Here is a 6,872-nt window from a genome sequence, read left to right as displayed (position 1 = left end):
TTCAATGATTTAGGTTTAATGATTATTACCATTTGTTCCATTATTATTTTGTGATTCCTACTTTTTTAAAATATATTTTTTATACCTTTTCACTTAATAGAAGATTTGATAGTGAGCCAAAGCATCTTAAATTTTTGCTTTGTTGTATTATGGATTTTTAAAAATGGGAGTCAGAGTTGCTAGTAACAGAAAATCCTATGGAGATGTGTTTGTTCGATTTTCTGAGGGAAATTATTTAGCAAGTAGAACATTTGTCTTGCACGATGCTTATCGGAGAAGACAGAATTTAAAAAAATTATACATTGAAAAAATAGTGTCTGATTACATACAACATGTTCTGCCAGATATTCTGAGACAGCACCAGAAGGCACCACATTTCAAGTGGCAACAACATGTCACGGAAATATCTGAAAAGTCTCCTTTTCAGTAAAATGTCTGTTTATCATGCACTTGTTATCAAGCTGGCCTGTTTGTTTTTACCTTAATTTCCCCATTTTTCAATTGCCAGGTATTTTTCACTTTTCAGATAGATTTTGATTTTCAGCGACTTAAGAGCATAAATAGGCATGACATAATTTTTTATTTTATATATATACACTTAAAATTAATTAATTCCTACAGCAGATATATTGATTTCATTGATGCATATTGACTTCAGTCCCCTGTTCTCATGTACCTAAAAAATGGCAACAAAAAGAAAATCTATTTCAACAGCTTCTTCACCTGCGGTGCTGCTGGTGGTGAATTAATAGGTTGATTTAAAGGAAGATACAGAGTGTCTGGAGAAGGAATAAGTGAAGGGCTTGTGTTGTTTATTCCCCAGTATGGCTCACTTGACTGATGTAGGCTTTTTGTGTATCCTCAGGCATATTCCTTAGCGTGTTCGTGCTTGAATGCCCTGTCTGCAAATGGGATAATAATATTTCTTCTGTCTATTTAGATGGTAATTTCCATGTGACAGAAACTGGGTCTTACGACATGTTGGTACAGAATCCACCAGTGTGATCCTCTAATACTAGTTCTTTAAATTGGTAGTAAAAAACAACTTGTACAAATATGAAAAATTAAATGTTAATTCCTCAGCTGAAATCTCAGTACAAACTAATTTCACATATTTGAACAAGTGCTTTTCTTCTTCTTAGCAATAGGCCTCACTGGCCAAAAAAACAAATAAATTGGCAAAGTAAGTCTGCTAACATCACCTTTGAAGCAAAAGCTCAAGTGCCTCTGGAGCCAAACAGAAGGTATTCTGAATATAGGGTATTCTGCTATACGTACAGGGTTCCCTTGAGGTAGGTAGATTGCGGCAGGAGGAAAAGGAGAGGAAAAGGAATTGCTGAAACTCTGAAACAGCCTATTTTCTCACCTCCAGCAATTCTTCTTCCACTCCTATTTCCCCACACCTAAATTAGGGCAAGCCAGAAGGCAACAATTTCACTTGGGTAGTGTCTGTTGAGTTTTTGGAAAACACCCTTACAGGTCTTTAAGCAGTACTTCAGAATACCCCGTACCCTGAGAACTACCTCCTTGGTGTGTCAATGATGGGAAGAGAGTGGAAAGCGAGTTGACTTCATCCTTCATCGTGTGTTGAGATGTACAGGGAGTGTGATGAGACCACTAGGCTGCAGGACTTGGTGGACGAATCTGAGGACAAGACCAGCAGAGGAAATGAGAGGGAGCTTGCCAACAAGGAGCTGCCTGCAGAATGGGAAGAAAAAATGGGCAGAATGGTACACAGGAGAAAAAAGGTCACATTTTCCAGGGTTTTTACACTGGCATTTCAACTCTCATGTCCAAAGAAAATGAACTGCTTAACCTTTGCCTGTTCACTTGCAAGTAACCCTTACACAATGAAATGACAGTGCTGAGGCAAATTGTTGTAGGTTGAGAAAACAGAGTTTCACGAAGCAATAGCAGTGATTTCAGCAAGCTGTGACATTTGAAAACACAGACTACCCTGTCCTTTATTTCCTAGCAGTAGAGATGCCCTGTTATGTTTAATAGGCAACCATGGTCAGTAGCTAAGAGTTGACCAAAATAGCAAAGAAAGCTTCAACTGTTGAGGCGTCTTGGAAGTATGAACAAACCTGGCACTTTGGTGATAAAGAAAAAGAGAGTGGGGACAGGAATAATATCTCCTTGAAAGAAATTCATGCCCCCAGGCAGCTTTCAGACAGAGAAAGAATAATATTTATATATCTGTGAACTCTCTACAGACAGGACCTTGCTGTACAAACCCCATTGCTAACAACAGTGCTGTTGTAAGACACCACCTAGGTGAAGAATCCTTACTGCTGTATTTTAGCACTGGAAATTTAGAAGATGATGTGAGTGTTTTGAAGGACAGCTCTTCTGGCTAGATGCTGATCCCACATTATATGGGATATGGATGTTCGGTCATTTCAGTCGCCACCCAGAGGTCAGAACGTGACATTTTGAAGAACCAAAACACTGGACAGCCAACAACAGAGGGTTTATCACCACCAGACCAGTTCTGATGGTTCGAGGAAGAACCCGCCATTTCATATCAATGAAGACCAAACTTTTCACTGCCCTGAGGACGTACCTGCATTGTACAGGTAAGTGCACTCTGTAGAGGCAGGGTGGGGAAATTAGTCTGGGCACTAAAACCATGGATCCATGTATAAACATGCTTGTTTAAATATACTTCCAGTATCTCTATCCTATACTGCAATCTCAGTTGTTTAAACCACTCTGAAGTACTGAATCTTTTAAATCTCATCGTTTCATAGTCTCAGACATCTGGTAAACTCCATCTGTGCGATGGAACTATGCTATTTCAAGGTCATGCATTTCAGTAAATGATTCCTAGTGCGTTTTGCTCCTGTGTAGATTTAGAGTTCTCAGAATTATCCAGACGGCTCTCTGCATCCGGCTGAGGTACAGAAATACTGAATTCTAGAAAAATCACATCAGAAAATTAATCCATGGGAATGGGCCATGAAGGGTAGAGGGAAATAGAATGAGGCTGCAAGTGAGCGGCCTTACGAAAAGTGAGTTTATAGGAAACAGCAGAGTTGGCAGTTTGCTAAAGAAATGCTCTGGAACACAAGCACACACCACCTTAGTGCAAAAGGAGGACAGGAATTTTAGTAAGACCAGAGTGCCTCAATCATTAGCTCTCCTTTGATCTCAGCATAAGAAGGAAACATGCAGAAAATGAAATGTAGGTCATCATACTAAGGAGTTGTACTAAAATGGTAATACAAGCCTTTATTGTGGAAATTATACTGTAAGTTAGCAAGAGAAATAAAATGTAAGGAAGGATATTTCTGAAAGTATATGACTAAAATGAGGGAGTTCAAGCTCAGGTGTTGTACAATACCAAGAAGTGAGGGAAAGCGCCAGGGAAGAGGAAAGTAATTTTTTTTCTCATTCTTTTCTAACATACCTAATTGCAATCAAATAACCAACAAATTCTTGTCTACATGCGAAACAATGCATGTGTTATTTCTGAATTACATTCTCTCTTTCTAGAACTTTTCTTCAATTCTTGTAGTCATTTGGAAGTCTTGTTTTCTCCTCCAGAGTGCAGCTTCTGAAAATGTAGGACATGTGCTTTCTTGTTTCGTCATCTAGGTTATTACTGAAATATTTAATAATACTGGATTGGATCAGGTCTTCCAGGTAATTGTGTGGTACTATCCTCAGTTTTGTCAATGAACTACTGAAAATCAGTGAGTCCCGTGTTCCCTCCTGCCCTGCCCCCACTTTAGCGCTGCCATCAAACATAACATGGGGAACCAGCCTGTTTAGAAGCCCATCATGAAAGACGGTATCAGAAGCTTAACTAAAATCAAGATCTAGAGCGCATACTGCTTCCTCCTACTCAAATGCCTGTTACTGGTTCGTAGGAGAAAAATATTTTGATTTGACACAATTTGATCTTGGAGAAGAACATATTGGCTGTCAGTTACCTCCTTGTTTTCTTCCAGGTATTTACAAATAGTTTAATTATTTGTTTTAATATCTTTCCAGAAAATGAGATTTGAGTGACTGATACATAATTCTCCACTCTTCCTTTCCTCCCTTTTTAGCGTATTTAACCTCTTCAGTCTCCTGGACTTCTCACTCGTCTTCTATAAAGTGCTGAGGGTAACCACCAATGCCTGTGAGACTGCTCACCATGTACTTTACAACAGATATTGTCAGGTCCAGCTTATTTAGTCCAATCTACTTAAGTAATTTCTCAGCCTTTCTTTCTCTATTTAAGCCTAACTTCTCCAATTAGGTGGATCTAGCAGAGCAGTGCTGGTGCAGTAGCTTTGTGTGAGTAGTGGAAATATGGCTTTGACATTGCAGCTCTCTTAGTTGCACTTTCTTACCAACGCCAGGAAAGCAATAGAAGCCAACTAAGATGTGCCCACAAACCCTCAGGTTTTTTTACAAAGTGAGTGGCAGAGGTTTCTTGGGGCAGGTGGTAGAACCTAACTGCCTCTTTCCATTTTGGGGCAACAGGATCATGCATGACCGCAAGGTGTGTGAAAATCTGGCTGCTCCCAAGCTTGAGATTCAGAGGCTGTTTTGGATATCCAGGCATTTCCTACACAAGACCTATCTCTTTTGTTATCCTGCCTTTCTCTCATCGCTCTGTGGAAACATCATAAATGTAAGAAAGCAAATAGGCTTATGAGCATTAGGGGGAAATAAGAAATGTCTTATATCCTGTATGAGTGTTTAGCCTTTTGGCAGTGAAGAAAAAATAAAACCCAGTTTCTGTGTCTTGTGCAGGGCAGAGGTGCTGGTCATACTGTGGTACATGCAGTGGCTGTGTGCGTCAACTAAGGTAGCTCCTTTTCTGGCCAAGGAAATCCAGCTGTGGCTGGTGGGATTGTCTTCCACAGCACTGCTGGTTCATTCCCATCCGAAGCCCCCAGATTGTGGAGGTGGTGGGCACAGAGAATTTGTCTGCCGAGCTGGAGGGAGCTCTCCTGCCGCACAACGTGGGAGAGGGGCAGCTCCCCGGGGTGCGAACGTGAGCCCAGCAGGTCACGAATTCCCCCAACTGCCCTCACACAGGTGGCACATGCTGCCGTGGGGGACGCAGACTGAGAAGAGCGCGGGGACAGAGAGTTGCAGGTGTTACCTCGCCTCTCAACCCTGAACTCGCCACCCACGGGTTCACTGCAGCAAGCCAGGAGCTGCAGGGCTCTGCAGCAGCCCTCTCAACGGGGACACGTTCTGGTGCTCCATGGCAGCTGCCTGCTCCCCAGAGACAGCGCTCAACGTGGCCCCTGTACCGGGAAACTGTGGATGCGGGTATCCACCAAGGCACAGGCACCATAAGACAAGCTCCTCTGGGATGCTGGGGATGCCCTAGCCAGCCTCCTAGTGTTGCCCCATCCCTCCGGCCCAGGGACCGCGCTCAGAAGACACCATGAAGACCCCTGTGGTGGCCTCAGGCAGCTCTCTGCAAGGGGCACGAACAGCGACTGAGGGCACGTGTGGGGCTCGCCAGCCTCCAGGGAATACTCTAGCGTGGTCCCATTCTGCAAAGAAGACGGGTCAGTGGTGACCACAGTAGACGGAAATAAGTTTAGGGTGCAAGGGATTGAAGGCGCCACACTTCATGGTGCAGTGTGGACATGGCTGCTCTGCTCCAGAGGGCCCTTGCGCTGAGCAGCAAGAAAATGCCACCTGCCCTGAGCTTGCTTCTGCTGCCTATCATGACCAGCGGTGGTACCCCTAGTGACTCACTTTATCTGGAAAGAGGTCAATAGGGTAAGAGTCTTCTTGCAAGTAGTAATTTAGAGGTGATTTGTGGAGAAATTTTCCTTTGGGCTCGCTTTCACATTTTTGGGGGTGTATGGGGAGTGTCTAAAAGGTACTAGTTTGAGTTTCTTTCCTGCTTCTTTTTTATCCTAGCAATATCACAAAATAAATATATAAATAAATACATATGTAAAAATATATAAGTACAGAACACCTAAATATACGTGGGGAAAAAAAATAATCAAGATTTGCTAGAGGATTGCCTGAATGCCTGGCTGTGCAAAACCTGACCTGCTCACTGAAGAACTGATGCTGGTGCATTCTCTAAAAAAAAAAAAAAAATAAAAAAAAATTTGCCTAGATGTTAATTGCTCAGTGCAGTTATGTAAGTGTTAGGGAAAACATATACCACCATAAACTTAAACAATCTTGTCTAAAACTCCTATTGCTACACAGTTTATTTTACTCTTTTCTCTTGCGATGTTATTGTTTTGTAATTACTACTGAAGATAAACACATCTGACTTGCTAAAGTAATCAAATAATTCATAAAAATTGACAAGCCCATCTTAGAAATTACACGAAAAAAAAAGGGGGGGGGGAGGCATAGTATTTTTCCTTTGTAGATCAATTTCAAACTTCAGAGAAAATGATACATTTTGAAGTGTTTACTACAGACTACTTTACTGGAATAGGTAGATACAAAAATAGATGAACATTTATAAAAAGCTGTAGCTACTTGTCTGAAAATAGTTTTACTTCTTACTCAGATAGAAACTGGTAAGTGTGTCTGAGGAGAAATGGCTTATCTTTTCTTTTAGTTTCTGGGTGCTCATTGTAAGTGTAACAAATACTTCATATTTTTTTATACATGGGAAAAATTATTGCCCGTTTTATTTTGAAGTAGGTCTTACGGTCTTATCCCAAGGAAAATCAAATTGTTTATAATTTTTCTCCCTAGTTTCTTGTTTTATGGCTTTGAGAAACCCAGTTTCATCCCATCTTCTTATAGTCAGCGGTGGAGTTCTTGGTGGGAATTGCAGCACGTGGATCTCCTTAGCTCACAGTGTTTGCGCCATACTGGGGTCATGTTTAAGGCCCACTTGAGCAAGGTAAATAAACCAGTACCACCCTTAGGTG

This window comes from Chroicocephalus ridibundus, chromosome 4, assembly GCF_963924245.1.
Source record: "Chroicocephalus ridibundus chromosome 4, bChrRid1.1, whole genome shotgun sequence".
In the NCBI taxonomy this organism is placed as follows: domain Eukaryota; kingdom Metazoa; phylum Chordata; class Aves; order Charadriiformes; family Laridae; genus Chroicocephalus; species Chroicocephalus ridibundus.
Note: the sequence above shows the minus strand (reverse complement) of the source record.